At 41.5% G+C, this 16,787-nt stretch overlaps 1 pseudogene; it reads right to left on the minus strand.

Moving 5' to 3' along the window:
• Nucleotides 1-15,761: 15,761 nt before the first annotated feature.
• LOC126941400 (40S ribosomal protein S26-like) lies at nt 15,762-16,182 on the minus strand (annotated as a pseudogene).
• Nucleotides 16,183-16,787: the final 605 nt, after the last annotated feature.

Below are 16,787 nucleotides of genomic sequence, written 5' to 3' on the forward strand. Positions count from 1 at the left end.
CAAATAGTCTTCCCTGACTTTTTTTTTTAGGTTTTCTTTTTATTATTATTATTATTATACTTTTAAGTTCTAGGGTACATGTGCATAACATGCACGTTTATTACATAGGTACACATGTGCCATCTTGGTTTGCTGCACCCATACACTCGTCATTTACGTTAGGTATTTCTCCTAATGCTATCCCTCCCCCAGACCCCTCACCCCCCGACAGGCCCTGGTGTGTGATGTTTCCTGCCCTGTGTCCAAGTGTCCTCATTGTTCAGTTCACACCTATGAGTGAGAACATGCGGTGTTTGGTTTTCTGTCCTTGTGATAGTTTGCTGAGAATGATGGTTTCCAACTTCATCCATGTCCCTGCAAAGGACATGAACTCATCTTTTTTATGGCTGCATAGTAATCCATGGTGTATATGTGCCATATTTTCTTAATCCAGTCTATCATTGATGGACATTTGGGTTGGTTCCAAGTCTTTGCTATTGTGAATAGTGCTGCAGTAAACATACATGTGCATGTGTCTTTATAGTAGCAGGATTTATAATCTTTTGGATATATACCCAGTAATGGGATCTCTGGGTCAAATGGTATTTCTAGTTCTAGATCCTTGAGGAATCACCACACCGTCTTCCACAGTGGTTGAACTAATTTACTTTCCCACCAACAGTGTAAATGCATTCCTATTTCTCCACATCCTCTCCAGCATCTGTTGTTTCCTGACTTTTTAATGATTGCCATTCTAACTGCCGTGAGATGGTACCTCATTGTGGTTTTGATTTGCATTTCTCTGATGACCAGTGATGATGAGCATTTTTTCGTATGTCTGTTGGCTGCATAAATGTCTTCTTTTGAGAAGTGTCTGTTCATATCCTTTTTCCACTTTTTGATGGGGTTGTTTTTTTCTTGTAAATTTGTTTAAGTTCTTTGTAGATTCTGGATATTAGCCCTTTGTCAGATGGATAGATTGCAAAAATTTTCTCCCATTCTGTAGGTTACCTGTTCACTCTGATGGTAGTTTCTTTTGCTGTGCAAAAGCTCTTTAGTTTAATTAGATTCCATTTGTCTGTTTGGGCTTTTGTTGCCGTTGCTTTTGGAGTTTTAGTCATGAAGTCCTTGCCCATGCCTATGTCCTGAATGGTATTGCCTAGGTTTTCTTCTAGGGTTTTTACGGTTTTAGGTCTAACATTTAAATCTTTAATCCATCTTGAAATAATTTTTATATAAGACGTAAGGAAGGGATCCAGTTTCAGCTTTCTACATATGGCTAGCCAGTTTTCCGAGCACCATTTATTAAATAGGGAATCCTTTCCTCATTTCTTGTTTTTGTCAGGTTTGTCAGAGATCAGATGGTTGTAGATGTGTGGTGTTACTTCTGAGGCCTGTGTTCTGTTCCATTGGTCTATATATCTGTTTTAATACCAGTACCATGCTGTTTTGGTTACTGTAGCCTTGTAGTATAGTTTGAAGTCAGGTAGCATGATGTCTCCAGCTTTGTTCTTTTTGCTTAGGATTGTGTTGGCAATGCGGGGTCTTTTATGGTTCCATATGAACTTTAAAGTAGTTTTTTCCAATTCTGTGAGGAAAGTCATTGGTAGCTTGATGGAGATGGCGTTAACTCTATAAATTACCTTGGGCAGTATGGCCATTTTCATGATATTGATTCTTCCTATCCATGAGCATGGAATATTCTTCCATTTGTTTGTGTCCTCTTTTATTTCGTTGAGCAGTGGTTTGCAGTTCTCCTTGAAGAGTCCTTCACATCCCTTGTAAGTTGGATTTCTAGGTATTTTATTCTCTTTGTAGCAATTGTGAAGGGAGTTCACTCATGATTTGACTCTCTGTTTGTCTGTTATTGGTGTATAGGAATGCTTGTGATTTTTGCACATTGATTTTGTATCCTGAGACTTTGCTGAAGTTCCTTATGAGCTTAAGGAGGTTTTGGGCTGAGATGAAGGGGTTTTCTAAATATACAATCACGTCATCTGCAAACAGGGACAATTTGACTTCCTCTTTTCCTAATTGAATACACTTTATTTCTTTCTCTTGCCTGATTGCCCTGACCAGAACTTCCAACACTATGTTGAATAGGAGTGGTGAGAGAGGGCATCCTTGTCTTGTGCCGGTTTTCAAAGGGGATGTTTCCAGTTTTTGCCCATTCAGTATGATATTGGCTGTGCGTTTGTCATAAATAGCTCTTATTATTTTGACATACATTCCATCAATACCTAGTTTATTGAGAGTTTTTAGCATGAAGGGCTGTTGAATTTTGTCAAAGTTTTTTTTTTTTCTGCATCTATTGAGATAATCATGTGGTTATTGTCATTGGTTCTGTTTACGTGATGGATTACATTTATTGATTTGCATATGTTGAACCAGCCTTGCATCTCAGGGATGAAGCTGACTTGATGATGGTGGATAAGCTTTTTGATGTGCTGCTGGATTTGGTTTGCCAGTATTTTATTGAGGATTTTCGCATTGATGTTCATCAGGGATATTGGTCTCAAATTCTCGTTTTTTTGTTGTGTCTCTGCCAGGCTTTGGTATCAGGATGATGCTGGCCTCATAAAATGAGTTAGGGAAGATTCCATCTTTTTCTATTGATTGGAATAGTTTCAGAAAGGATGGTACCAGCTCCTCTTTGTACCTCTTGTAGAATTCAGCTGTGAATCTCTCTGGTCCTGGACTTTCTTTGGTTGGTAGGCTCTTAATTATTGCTTCAATTTCAGAGCCTGTTCTTGGTCTATTTAGAGATTCAACTTCTTCCTGATTTAGTCTTGGGAGGGTGTATATGTCCAGGAATTTATCCATTTCTTCTAGATTTTCTAGTTTATTTGGGTAGAGGTGCTTATAGTATTCTCTGATGGTAGTTCGTAATTCTGTAGGATTGGTGGTGATGTCCCCTTTATCATTTTTATTGGGTCTATTTGATTCTTCTCTCTTTTCTTCTTTATTAGTCTTGCTAGCAGTCTATCAATTTTGTTGATCTTTTAAAAAATCCAACTCCTGGATTCATTGATTTTTTTGAAGGGTTTTTTGTGTCTCTGTCTCCTTCAGTTCTGCTCTGATTTTAGTTATTTCTTGCCTTCTCCTAGCTTTTGAATTTATTTGCTTTTGCTTCTCTAGTTCTTTTAATTGTGATGTTAGGGTGTCAATTTTAGATCTTCCTTGCTTTCTCTTTTGGGCATTTAGTGCTATAAATTTCCCTCTACACACTGCTTTAAATGTGCCCCAGAGATTCTGGTATGTTGTGTCTTTGTTCTCATTGGTTTCAAAGAACATCTTTATTTCTGCCTTCATTTCATTGTTTACCCAGTAGTCATTCAGGAGCAGGTTGTTCAGTTTCCACATAGTTGTGTGGTTTTAAATGAGTTTCTTAATCCTGAGTTCTAATTTGATGGCACTGTGGTCTGAGAGACAGTTTGTTGTGATTTCTGTTCTTTTACATTTGCTGAGGAGTGCTTTACTTCCAATTATGTGGTCAATTTTAGAATAAGTGTGATGTGGTGCTGAGAAGAATGTACATTCTGTTGATTTGGGGTGGACAGTTCTGAAGATATCTATTAGATCCGCTTGGTACAGAGCTGTGTTCAATTCCTGGATATCCTTGTTAACCTTGTGTCTCGTTGATCTATCAACGAGATCTGTCTAATATTGACAGTGGGGTGTCAAAGTCTCCCATTATTATTGTGTGGGAGTCTAAGTTTCTTTGTAAGTCTCAGGACTTGCTTTATGAATCTGGGTGCTCCTGTATTGTGTGCATATATGTTTGGGATAGTTAGCTCTTCTTGTTGAATTGATCCCTTTGCCATTATGTAATGGCCTTCTTTGTCTCTTTTTTTTTTAATTTTAATTTTTATTTTTTATTATTATTATACTTTAAGTTCTAGGGTACATGTGCATAACGTGCAGTTTGTTACATATGTATTCTTTGTCTCTTTTGATCTTCATTGGTTTAAAGCCTGTTTTATCAAAGACTAGGATTGCAACCCCTACTTTTTTTGTTGTTTTCCATTTGCTTGGTAGATCTTCTTCCCTCCCTTTATTTTGAGCCTATGTGTGTCTCTACACATGAGATGGCTCTCCTGAATACAGCACACGGATGGGTCTTGACTCTTTATCCAATTTGCCATTCTGTGTCTTTTAATTGGGGCATTTAGCCCATTTACATTTAAGGTTAATATTGTTATGTGTGAATTTGATCCTGTCATTATGATGTTAGCTGGTTTTTTTGCTCGTTTGTTGATGCAGTTTCTTCCTAGCATCGATGGTCTTTACAATTTGGCATGTTTTTGCAGTGGCTGGTACCGGTTGTTCCTTTCTATGTTTAGTGCTTCCTTCAGGAGGTCTTGTAAGGCAGACCTGGTGGTGACAGAATCTCTCAGCATTTGCTTGTCTGTAAAGGATTTTATTTCTTCTTCACTTATGAAGCTTGGTTTGGCTGGATATGAAATTCTGCACTGAAAATTCTTTTCTTTGAAAATGTTGAATATTGGCCCCCATTCTCTTCTGGCTTGTAAGGTTTCTGCTGAGAGAGATCTGTTGTTAGTTTGATGGGATTCCCTTTGTGGATAACCTTACCTTTCTCTCTGGCTGCCCTTAACATTTTTTCCTTCATTTCAACCTTGGTGAATCTGACAATTATGTGTCTTGGGGTTGCTCTTCTCAAGGAATATCTTTGTGGTGTTCTCTGTATTTCCTGAACTTGAATGTTGGCCTGCCTTGCTAGATTGGGGAACTTCTCCTAGATAATATGCTGAAGAGTGTTTTCCAACTTGGTTCCTTTCTTCCTGTCACTTTCAGGTACACCAATCAAACATAGATTTGGTCTTTTCACATAGTCCCATATTTCTTGAAGGCTTTGTTCGTTTTATTCTTTTTTTCTCTAACTTTGTTTTCTCACTTTATTTCATTAATTTGATTTTCAATCACTGATATCCCTTCTTCCACTTGATCGAATCAGCTATTGAAGCTTGTGCATGTGTCACGACGTTCTTGTGCCGTGGCTTTCAGCTCTATTAGGTCATTTAAGGTCTTCTCTACACTGTTTATTCTAGTTAGCCATTCATCCAACCTTTTTTCAAGGCTTTTAGGTTCCTTGAAATGGGTTAGAATGTTCTCCTTTAGCTCAGAGAAGTTTATTACTGACCTTCTGAAGCCTACTTCTGTCAGCTCATCAAAGTCATTCTCCCTCCAGCTTTGTTCTGTTGCTGGCGAGGAGCTGTGATCCTTTGGAGGAGAGGAGGCACTCTGGTTTTTAGAATTTTCAGCTTTTCTGCTCTAGTTTCCCCCCATCTTTGTGGTTTTATCTACCTTTGGTCTTTCATGTTGGTGACCTACAGATGGAGTTTTGGTGTGGATGTCCTTTTTGTTGATGCTGATGCTATTCCTTGCTGTTTGTTAGTTTTCTTTCTAGCAGTCAGGTCCCTCAGCTGCGTATCTGTTGGAGTTTGCTGGAGGTCCACTCCAGACCCTGTTTGCCTGGGTATCACCAGTAGAGGCTGCAGAACAGCAAATATTGCTGCCTGATCCTTCCTCTGGAAGCTTCATCCCAGAGGGACACCCACCTGTATGAGGTGTCTGTTGGTCCCTACTGGGAAGTGTCTCCCATTTAGGCTACACAGGGGTCAGGGACCCACTTGAGGATGCAGTCTGTCTGTTCTCAGAGCTCAAATGCCATGCAGGGAGAACTACTGCTCTCTTCAGAGCTGTTAGGGTCATTTAAGTCTGCAGAAGTTTCTGCTGTCTTTTGTTCAGTTATGCCCTGCCCACAGAGGTGGCGTCTGTAGAGGCAGTAGGCCTTGCTGAGCTGTGATGGGCTCCGCCCAGTCTGAGCTCTCCAGCTGCTTTACCTACTCAAGCCTCTGCGATGGCAAACACCCCTTCCTCCACCAGGCTGCTGCCTCACAGGTGGATCTCAGACTACTGCGCTAGTAGTGAGCAATGCTCCGTGGGTGTGGGAACTGCCGAGTCAGGCACAGGAGGGAATCTCCTGGTCTGCCCATTGCTAAGACTATGGGAAAAGCCAGTAGTTGGGAGGGAGTGTCCTGTTTTTCCAGGTGCAGTCTGTCATGGCTTCCCTTGGCTAGGAAAGGGAAATCCCCCAATCCCTTGTGCTTCCTGGGTGAGACGATGCCCCGCCCTGCTTCGGCTCACCCTCCATGGGCTGCACCCACTGTCCTTCCAGTCTCAATGAGATGAACCAGGTACCTCAGTTGGAAATGCAGAAATCACCCGTTTTTTGCGTCGATCATGCTGGGAGCTGCAGACTGGAGCTGTTCCTATTCAGCCATCTTGGAACGGATCTTTTCTGTCTTTCTTTTTTTTTTTTTTTTTTTTTTGGAGACAGAGTCTCACTCTGTTGCCCAAGCTGGAGTGCAGTGGCATGGTCTCGGCTCACTGCAACCTCTGCCTCCCAGGTTCAAGCAATTCTCGTGCCTCAGCCCCCTAAGTAGCTAGGATTACAGACATGCATCACCACACCTGGCTAATTTTTGTATTTTTTAAGAGACAGGTTTCACCATGTTGGCCAGGCTGGTCTTGAACTCCTGACCTCAAGTGATCCGCCTGCCTTGGCCTCTGAAAGTGCTGGGATTACAGGCATGAGCCACCGTGCCTGGCCTCCCTCCACTTTTCTATCCAGAATATTCCTTATTTTCTGTGAATCACAGCCTCACTCTTAATTGCAGAGCTTCACTGCCTCAGTGGGGGCTGAACAGAAATTGGTGGCCACATTCCTTCCTTAATCCAGAGAACCAGGTCCCAGGCTCCCTGTGTGGTCCTCGGTAGTGGAGTAGGGGGTGAGGGAGGGAAGGAAGCCCAAGTTCTTCTCACACACAAGCTCAGGGATTCCACTCTTCCCCAGAGATCACTACACATGCTAGAGTACCTGGTCTCAGAGATCTCTTGGCTTGGTCACTGACTGACCTATAATTTTGGGTCACAGGGATGTGTGTGGATTGGCCTGGGGAGGAGCTCCTCAGGGTCATGGGAACAGAGAATGAATCTTAATGCCTCTGAGCTGGCTCTGCCCCATCTGCTGTCCCTTCCTTCCTGCCTCCTGCTTTTCCCTAGCCACCCAGTTCCCTCCAGTGACCACTGCCAGGCTCTCTCTGGACTACCGAAAGCCACCTAGGGTTCTAGGCACACATGCACTGCCTCTTGGGAAACAGCTCTTTGGGGCTGTCCATCCTTCTCCCTTCAAGGACTACAGGAGCTGCTGTTTACCCGTGTCATGCTCAGAGGAACCTTGGAGTAAATGGCATGATGCTATTTCCCCAGCTGAGCAAGAATGACTTTGTTCTCATATGAGGGCCCCTAAATATTTGCACCCTGTTAGGACTGGGGAAAGACGTCCTCCAGCCAGGCTTACCAGGGAGTCCAAGGTGCTTTGGTAGAGTGTAGCCTTTGACCATCAGTCCTTGTTGCTGTAATTGGCCTCGCAGGAAGAAACCTTGGTTGGGGTCTCCCACCATGGACTGGTCTTGTTTGGTTCCCACTCAGCTTCATTTGTTTGGAGTAAGGCTTGTGAAGCCTGCTTCTCCTTGTCTGCCCCAGTGAGGAGTCCCAGTGGGTACTCCTGGACCAGCCTCAGCCACTCTCACCTCCCACTGATTATTTTCTGGTTTGAACCCTTCACCTACCAGCTGAGCACTTGTTGATTCTCCACCTTACTGAGCCTGCATGAACCTGGGGACCCCCAAAGAGCCTGCCTACTTATTTCCTGAATATTAGTTTACAAAAAGATTGACACAACTAAAATCTCTTAAAGCTGGCAGGCAGAAGCCCCTGCTGTACCCTGGCATGTCCCTGTTCACTGGAGCCCTGACTTAGCAGAAGGACTTACCATGGGGGATACGGGAAAAACTCTAAAGAGGATGCCGAGGTTCCTGGGAGCATCTTTTCTTCCTACCCATCCTGAATCGGACTGGCTCTGCTATGATTAGGAAACTTTTGTCCTATGCACCTATGTGAAGTGGGCATTTTTGGCAACTGCTTTGTTCCACAGAACAGCTTAGCACCAAGAAAAGCATCACGTTGATGTCTTCACAAGGTCTCTTGATCATGAGCAAATTATTTGCTGCTCACCATAAGAAAAAATGAACTTTCCCTTTCGAGTGTTTGGAAAAATCAAAGGAAAAGTGAAATTAATGGATCAAAGAGAGCTTGGACAACAAAATGAATGAAGACACTTACTTTCCAAAAGCATGTTTAAACACTTTATTTAGAAAACATTCCCAAAGTTTATAAATAGTGCATAGCTATCAGTTCCAGCATCAACCTTAGAGAAGCACTTCCAGGTTTCTGACCATGTTTCTGTGACTGTGGCCAAATGGGTTTTGGAATGGAAACTTTTTCTTTTTAATCTGGCATATTGTTGTTTCTTCCATGGCCACAGTATTTCTCTGGAACATGGGATTACTCAGTCAATGAATATTTATTGAGTAACCAGACAACCAATGAAAAAATTAGACTTGGGTCATATTGTATTCCGTATTCTTGGTAGATTTGCCTTAAATACTTAAGACAATTAAAATCACTAATGGTCACGTTTGCTTTGGAGCTTAGAAAAAGAATCTACTTGGTTAAAAAAGGAGACACATGCCCATGTACAAGCAAATACATACCTATGACATTTGGCAAATAAAGAATTCGCACACTCAGTTGCCTCATTTCAGTATCTACTTATGATCATTTCTCTCCATTTTAGCTGTTCTCGTTAATATGTCAACAATGCCCATAACACCCACTTGAAACTGGGAGCCATGAGAATTAAATTTCAGTCTCTTCAATTTCCTGTAGAAACAGGAAGGCTGTATGAGATTGCAGGCTCTGTAAGTCCAAGAGACTTAAGTTCAACATAAACAATGTGTATTGAGGAAAGCTGTACGCATACTTATATTTTTAGTAAATGGGTGTTGTGGGAGTCATTAGTGCTATTTAACAATATTTCCAATTCTCCTATAGCTCGGGACGTGGAAAAATTTCACTGCTTTGCCAGTTTGCAGTTAGGGTTGGCCATGTGACTTGTTTTAGCCAATACCGTGTGAGCAGAGATGATTGTTTTTGGGCAGATGCACAACTTTCCATGTTCCTTCCCATTTCCATGGCAACTGGTGATGTTCCAGTTCACAGAAACTCCATTCACATGGATCTTTAAGTGAGGATAATATAAAAAAAGTGTCCTCTGCTGACCTGAAATGGATACAGGCAACAAATAATAATTCATTCTAGGCCACTAAGATGTTGAATTTTTTTTTCCTGCAGTGTAACCCTGCATATGCTGAATAACACAGAAATTGGTACATAGAAGTGGGCTATGGTTTTAACTAAAGATCTAAAATAAATTATATTGGCTTAAGGTCCAGGTATTGAGTGGCAGGAAACTGTGCATGCAGTAATTTAGGATGTAGATTATTCTCCTGATAAGCTTTTGCCTCTAGGAGAAGAGATTGAGAGAGAAGATTATTGTTAGTATAACAGTATGTGCTTCGGTGATGGCTGTTTTTGGCAAGATGTTACAAGAAAGAGGTAAGCTCAAAAAGAAATTGGCTCATATTCAAGCAGGAATGTCAGCAAATAGAGTTCAGGGACTTATAAGCCTGAAGGAAGACTCCGTTCTAAATAGCAAATTATAAAATTGAGAAAAACTTCAGGAGCAGGGACCAACCGAAAGTCCACCATGCATCAAAAAACACAGTAAGGATGCCATCATCACGCTTACTGTTGAAACCTGTGAATACAGATGTTTCTGAGTAACAGTTCATTTAGTGATATCGTGTCCAAAAAACTACCTTCACTTGTAGAAAATGACTCAGGGAAAAGAGATTGTGTACGTGGTTCTCTCATTGAAGCCTGAAAGCGTCAGGAAATTGAAATTAAAATGATAAAGAGGGGTGGGAACGTAAAAGCCAAAAAAAAAAAAAAAGTCAATATGAGAATTGTATCTCAAATTGAACTATGGTTATTGGCATATAGAGCTGGCTAGAATAAAATAAGAAGCTATGTTTTTGACAAAAGTGGCATTGACAAAAGTAGTATCAATCAGTCTGGACTAAAAAATATGGTGATTGTTTAAAACTTAAAATGGCTTTGGGACTCCAATCATCTAAGAGTAGGAAGTGGGCTGAGAAAGCTGTGCCTCTCCAAGGAAGAGACTTTCTCATCGCCCAGTGTCTTAGTTCTTTTGGGCTGCTGTAATAAAATACCACAGATGAGTCGCTTATAAACAACAGAAATTTATTTCTCACAGTCTGGAGGCTGGGAATTCCAGGATCAAGGCACTGGCAGATTTGGTGTCTGGTGAGGGCCCAATTTCTCATGGATGATGACTTTTGGCTCTGTCCTCACATGGTGGAAGGGGCTGGCTAGCTCGCTGGGGTTTCTTTTATAAGAGCACTAATCCCTCATGATGTAGTCACCTATATTAGTCCGTTCTTGTACTGCTCTAAAGAAATACCAGAGACTGGGAAATTTATAAAGAAAAGAGGTTCAGTTGGCTTATGGTTCCACAGGCTGTACAGGAAGCATGATGCTGGCATCTGCTCGGCTTCTGGGGAGACCTCAGGAAACTTTCAATTATGGCAGGAGGTGAAGGAGAAGTCAGCACTTCACTAGGTCAGAGCAGGAGGAAGAGAGAGAGCAGGGAGGTGCCAAGTACTTTAAAACAACCCAATCTCATGAGAATTCTTATCAAGGGAACAGCACCAAAGGGGGAAATTTGTCCCGATAATCCGATCACCTCCCACCGCCAACACTGGGGATTACAATTTGAAATGAGATTTGGGTGGGGACACAAATCATTACCATCACCTTAGGGTTTAGGGTTTCAACATATGAATTTTGGGGGAACATAAGCATTCAGACCATAGCACCTACAGAGAATGTAGGCGCTACAGAAATGTAGCTACAGAGAATTGTCATGAAAAACGAATGGTTCAGAAGATGGATCCAGGCTTCAGGAGGATGACTGGATAACAGAGCTTTTCCCAGGGAGCAGGAACTGACCCTAATCAAGGAACTTTCCCTACCCTTGATAGGAGCCCTTACAATGTCTGCCCAGTGGGACTTAGAATTGCGGTGGACCAGCACCTGCTGTATGTCTCTTACTCTCCTCATTTCTGAATAGGGCTACCTATTGTAGTTATTCTGTTCCTGTTACACCATTAGAAGAGTGGCTGTGGACACCATTGTGGAGTGGGGAAGAACGTTCAACTTCTCATTTGTAGGTCTTTGAATCAATAGGTGCTATATCCTCTCTTGATTTAAAAATGGCTGTGCATCTCCCAAAATCTTGGGTTTACAACTAAAAGTCACGTCAGAGTGAAATTTTCTGGTTTTATTTTTGGAGGAAAGGGTGAATGTATTTTGCAAGCAGAAAGGAAAATGAACTGAATATTCAGTAGTAAAAAGCACAGACTCTAGTAATCATTAGTGCTGTTCACCAATATTCCCAGCTCTCCTGCTTCCAAGCATAAAAAGAATGTACTATCTGGCCCCCTTGATGTTCAACAGACCATGTGATTTGCTTTGACCACTGAAACACAAATGAAAATGACATGTACCACTTCAAGCAGGAAATTATTATTATTATTATTATTATTTTTAGATGGAGTCTTGAACTGTTGTCCAGGCTGGAGTGCAGAGGTGCTGTCTTGGCCCATTGTATCATTCGCCTCCCAGGTTCAAGCGATCCTCCTTCCTCAGCCTCCTGAGTAGCTTGAATTATAGGCATGCACCACCATGCCTGGCTAATTTTTGTATTTTTAGTAGAGATGGGGTTTCACCATGTTGGCCAGGCTGGTCTTGAACTCCTGACCTCAAGTGATCCACCTGCCTTGGCCTTCCAAAGTACTGGGATTACAGGCATGAGCCACCCCACCTGGCCTAGGCAGGAAACTTTAGAGGCAGTTCTTGATTTGCTATGTTCTTCTCAACCATCAACATCCCAGAAGGTGGAGGTTCTGGCAGCCCAGGTCTCCAAGTAAGGACAGTGTAGCGTAGAAAGCTCTGCACACCCACGCTGGATATGTATCATATGTGAGAAATAAACTTTTGATGTTTTAAGCTTTTAAGAGGTTGGGGTTGTTTGTTACTGCAGTATAACCTAGCTAATGTGACTAATGTTGGTAACATGTTGAAACTGGTTATTAAATTCTTAAAAGGGTTTTCTCATGGATTGAACGCAGTGTCCCTTGACAGGTAAATTTGCTTCTTTTCTGACCACTTCTGCTTCAGTTTCTCACATTTTTGTTAAAAACTTAGTAAACAAATGATCTAATGTTTTAAAGCACCTCTTTCTAGAAATGCCATAGATCCAATTATATGTTGATGTCCCAGGACCTGTTTCGGCTGTCAGGTAACAGACTTTGCTTTACTTCCTGATACTTACATTATGCCAAGATTCAGCAATATATTCAATTTTATTCGTTTGAAACACCTGTTCTAAGATAGCACAGGATATATTTGTACATATGAAACAAGATAATTAAATAAACACACATCTTAATATGTTTACAAGAAGAGAGCTGTTTTGAAGCATTTGGTATGAATTAAATTACTGCCGTTGAGCACTAAATCCACTCCTGGCATTGGGTTATGAAGTTGTCATTTCATGATAAAAGCAAGCATACAAGTTTATCTGTAGAAAAAAGTCTTTTTCAGACTAAGGATGGACAATATGGTGTACAATGTTTACAACTACGATTTTGGCAAAAGATATAAACATATTCTTCAAATTGATGCTTTATTCCTCTCTTCCAAAATTTAAGGACATAGCATTAATCTTAATTCTATGAAAGTTACTCTGTGGGGAGTTATTAATAGAGTTCAGGTTTGTTGCTTTCTGACAATCTAATTTGCTCCATGGATGGGGCTTACAGGACCTAGGAAATGGAGACTAATATATTTGCTTTAAATCCCAAAATGTTTCTGCAAACTTTTGGCAAGTGCTGAACTTCAGTCAGTTTATAACCAGATTATCTGACCAATGCCTGAAGTGTGCATCTTCATTGTCCTCTCTTTAATATTGTTCCTTTGTGTCCCCCACCCCCACCCCAATTCATATATTGAAGCACTAATGCCCAAGGTGATGGTATTGGAGAGTGGGGCCTTTGAGGGGTAATTAGGTAATGAGGTCATGAGATTGGAGCCCCATGATGGGATTAGTGCTTTTATAAAAAGAGGAAGAGATCCCAGAACTCTTTTTCTCTCTGCCATGCGAGGACAAACGAGTAGGCAGCTTTCTGCAAGCCAGGAAGAGAGCCCTCCCCAGGAACCAAATCTGCTGGCACCTTGATCCCAGCCTCATGAACTATGAGAAATAAATGTTGTTTGAGTCACCAAGTCTGTGGTGTTTTGTTATAGCCACTCAAGCTGACTAGGACTCTAACCACCAAAATCCTTCTTGTCTTTCCAGGTCCAGTTAAAATGCTAATCCTTCATGGAACATTGGATAGAGGCAGTAATGATAATAATAGATAATATTTTTAACTAGAAGTAAGAGAGTAATTAGATTTCTATGTGCCAGATGCTGGGTAAATGATTTGTGTGATTATCTCATCTAATTCTCATTGTAAGCTTATGACTTGGAACGATTATTATCTGCATTAGGCATTCTTTGTTTTTGTTTGTTTTGAAACAGAGTCTTGCACTGTTGCTCAGACTGGAGTACAGTGGTACAATCATGGCTCACTGCAAACTTGACTTCCTGGGCTCAAGAGATCCTCAGGCCTACCCTCCTGAGTAGCTGGGGCCACAGGCACACATCACCATGCGCAGCTAATTTTTAAAAGTTTACATCAGGCATTCTTTGGCCCAGAATTCCATAATTATAGAAATGCTTTATTACAGCCTTGGATCAGACACAGCTGGGTTGGATTCCTAGCTCTGAAGCTCACTGGACTAGCTGTATAACCGTAAACAAATTTAACCTTTCAAAACATATATGTGCAAGAATTAAAAGAACTAACAAGTCATGAGCACAGCTGTGGTCCTGGGATATTCCCTCACCAACAGCTCAGGACGCCCTGTGCCTCCCTCTTGTGTTAAATCCCGTGCCATCTCGGCTTTGGCTTATTCTTTTATTTTGGTAGAGCACATCCTCTAGATGCGTTCCAACAAAGTAAACAGGATCCAGAAGGCTATGTTTATGAAACCTTGTATGCCTGAAATCGTATTTATTTGACTGCTTCTTTAAGAGGTGCCTGGTGCCTCCTCTTCCTGAGCTCTTCTGAGGTTCATCAGTGTTAATCAGTTTGTTTCTGGGTCCCCCCTCCCCCTGCCATTGCCAGCGTGGATTCTGGTTGTCTTTGGTTTGCCGAGTCAGTTTCTATTTATCCCTGTGCTTCCTACCTTCTAAAATTGTGTAGCTGTCCTCTCCCCACAGTCTTTTTTTCCCCTGTGAGTCTATGCCTCTTTTTAAACCCTTTTATTGTAATACAATTTTGTTGTGCTTTTAGAAGGAACACAGGCACCCACAAGCATTTAGTCCACTATTTTTAATGAGAAGTGTGGACTGTTGTTATTTTAGCATGAAAATTTAGAAGGATTACCAGAGTTCTCATCCATACAGGTCATAACTCTTTTACGTAAAGGCTGGAATACAAAAGAAGGAGCTGGGATCGGGAGATAACGATTTCCATTTGGCGCAAATTGATGTTGAAGTTCCTTAGGGACATTCAGATAGAGACTTTTTGGATTTTTTGGGTAGAAGAGCTTAAAATTTAAGTGATAATTCTGGGTTAGATAAGGATATATGCAAGTCATCAGTAAGAAGGTGTATTAGGTCATGCTATAAAGAAATACATGAGGGTGGGTAATTTATAGGAAGAGAGGTTTAATTGGCTCGTGGTTCTGCATGGGGATGGTGCTCACCCACCATGAGAAATCCACCGCCATGATGTAATCACTCCCAACAGGCCCCACCTTCAATACTGGTTATTACAATTGAGCATGAGATTTGGGCAGGGACACACAGGCAAACTATATTAGGAGGAAACAGTGAGGAGAGCATGTAGGAAGAGCAAAGGATGGTGGACGCAGGATCACTAAGAGAGTGATTTGTAGAGGAGATTCGACTATTTCCCCGGATTTTGTTTTGTTTTGCTACTCCTCAATTTCTGGGATTAAAAAAAATTAAGAAAAACTCCAAATTCTTCTCTTTTTAGTTTTTAAATAGACCTCCTTTTTTGAATCAATTTTAAATTCACAGCAAGGTTGAGCAGAAAGTACAGAGAGTTCCCATATTCCCCCTGCCCCCACACATGCACAGTTTCCCACGTTGTCAACATTCCCCATCAGAATGGTACATTTATTACAATTGACAACCCCACATTAACACATCATTATCACCCAGAATCCACTGTTTCCATTAGGGTTCACTCTTGGTGCTGGATAGTGTATTGGTTTGGATAATCTATGGGTATGACACTTACCCACCGTTACAGCATCATCCAGAATAGCTTCACTGCCCTAAAAATCCTCCGTGCGCAATCCTCCACTTTTTAGAGATATATGTAACTTATTCTAATCTCCAACATTACCTTCTGAATCTCAGCCTACATGAAACTGGAACAATGAGATGATGGTGAGCAGAAAGCTAAGATAGAGGTGAGGTTGCTCCAAAAACTATAAATTGCCCTCAAAGGTCTAAGAGATTTACAGCACTTCGCTAAAAACTGCCTTCCTCTTTTTGTTTTTTTGTAAGTACAGTTTCCATTATATTTTTCTCCAGAGAATAGTCTGTCTTCAGTCTTTAAGGACTCAGCTCCTTACATGGGCTTTGGTGGGGGTCGTGGAGCAGCACCCGCAGGTCTAAATCGGGGTGGGGGTGTTTGGTCCTTGCGGGCTTCAGAGATTGACTCCTGACTACTTTGCTGTGAATTGCACAACTCACACAGTAATGTAGCTTCACATACAGTTTGGGAAGGACACAGGCATCGAAGACACTTGCTTCAGAAATGTCCCTGACTGCCGTGGCCTCCACTATGTTTTGAATGACGAATTTCTTAATGGCCTTGTCCTTGGACATGCATCGGGCACAGTTCCTGCAGCGAATAGGCTGCATGTGGCTGCGGCCCTTTTTAGCACTATCATTGTTCCCTCTTTTCTTTGTCATTTTAGAAGCACGGACTGGAGAGAGGACTGCCTTCCTCTTTAACACCCACAGACTGCAAACAGACTAGAACCAGCCTCCCCACCATAGAAATGGATCTCTTAGCACGATTATTGTTCCCTCTTTTCTTTGTCATCTTAGAGGCACGGACCGGAGAGAGGACTGTCTTCCTCTTTAACACTCACAGGCTGAAAACAGGCTAGAAGCAGCCTCCCCACCTTAGAAATGGATCGTCCCAGCTCACGATCCAATAAATCCTGACAGCTGAATGTAGCAAAACAGTGCCATAGAGTTACTACATATGATATATGTACTACATTCAAGGATGGTGTGTGTAACCTCTAGAGAGAAAAAAGTTAATTACTTAAAAATGGGAGGCATTGCCTTTGTCAGAATTGGGAATTGTTGCCCATATGGTGCGGCCTCTATTAAAGGAATCAGAAAAATACAACTCACTAATGATGATGAATTTCTTGACAGGGTCTAAATTTTTCTCCAGAACAAGTGTTGAATCTGCATTGACATGTGGGTATTTTGTGAAAAACTTAGGCGTCTTGTGTCATGAATCAAAATAGAGACAAGTTTAATCTGAAAACAATTAGGGGCAAATGTTACCAGTTAGTCATGAAGATGATGAGAAGCTCATAGGGCCCTGCAGAATGTCTCATTTTGAGTGAAATCA

Source organism: Macaca thibetana, chromosome 18 (genome assembly GCF_024542745.1).
Source record: "Macaca thibetana thibetana isolate TM-01 chromosome 18, ASM2454274v1, whole genome shotgun sequence".
NCBI lineage: Eukaryota > Metazoa > Chordata > Mammalia > Primates > Cercopithecidae > Macaca > Macaca thibetana.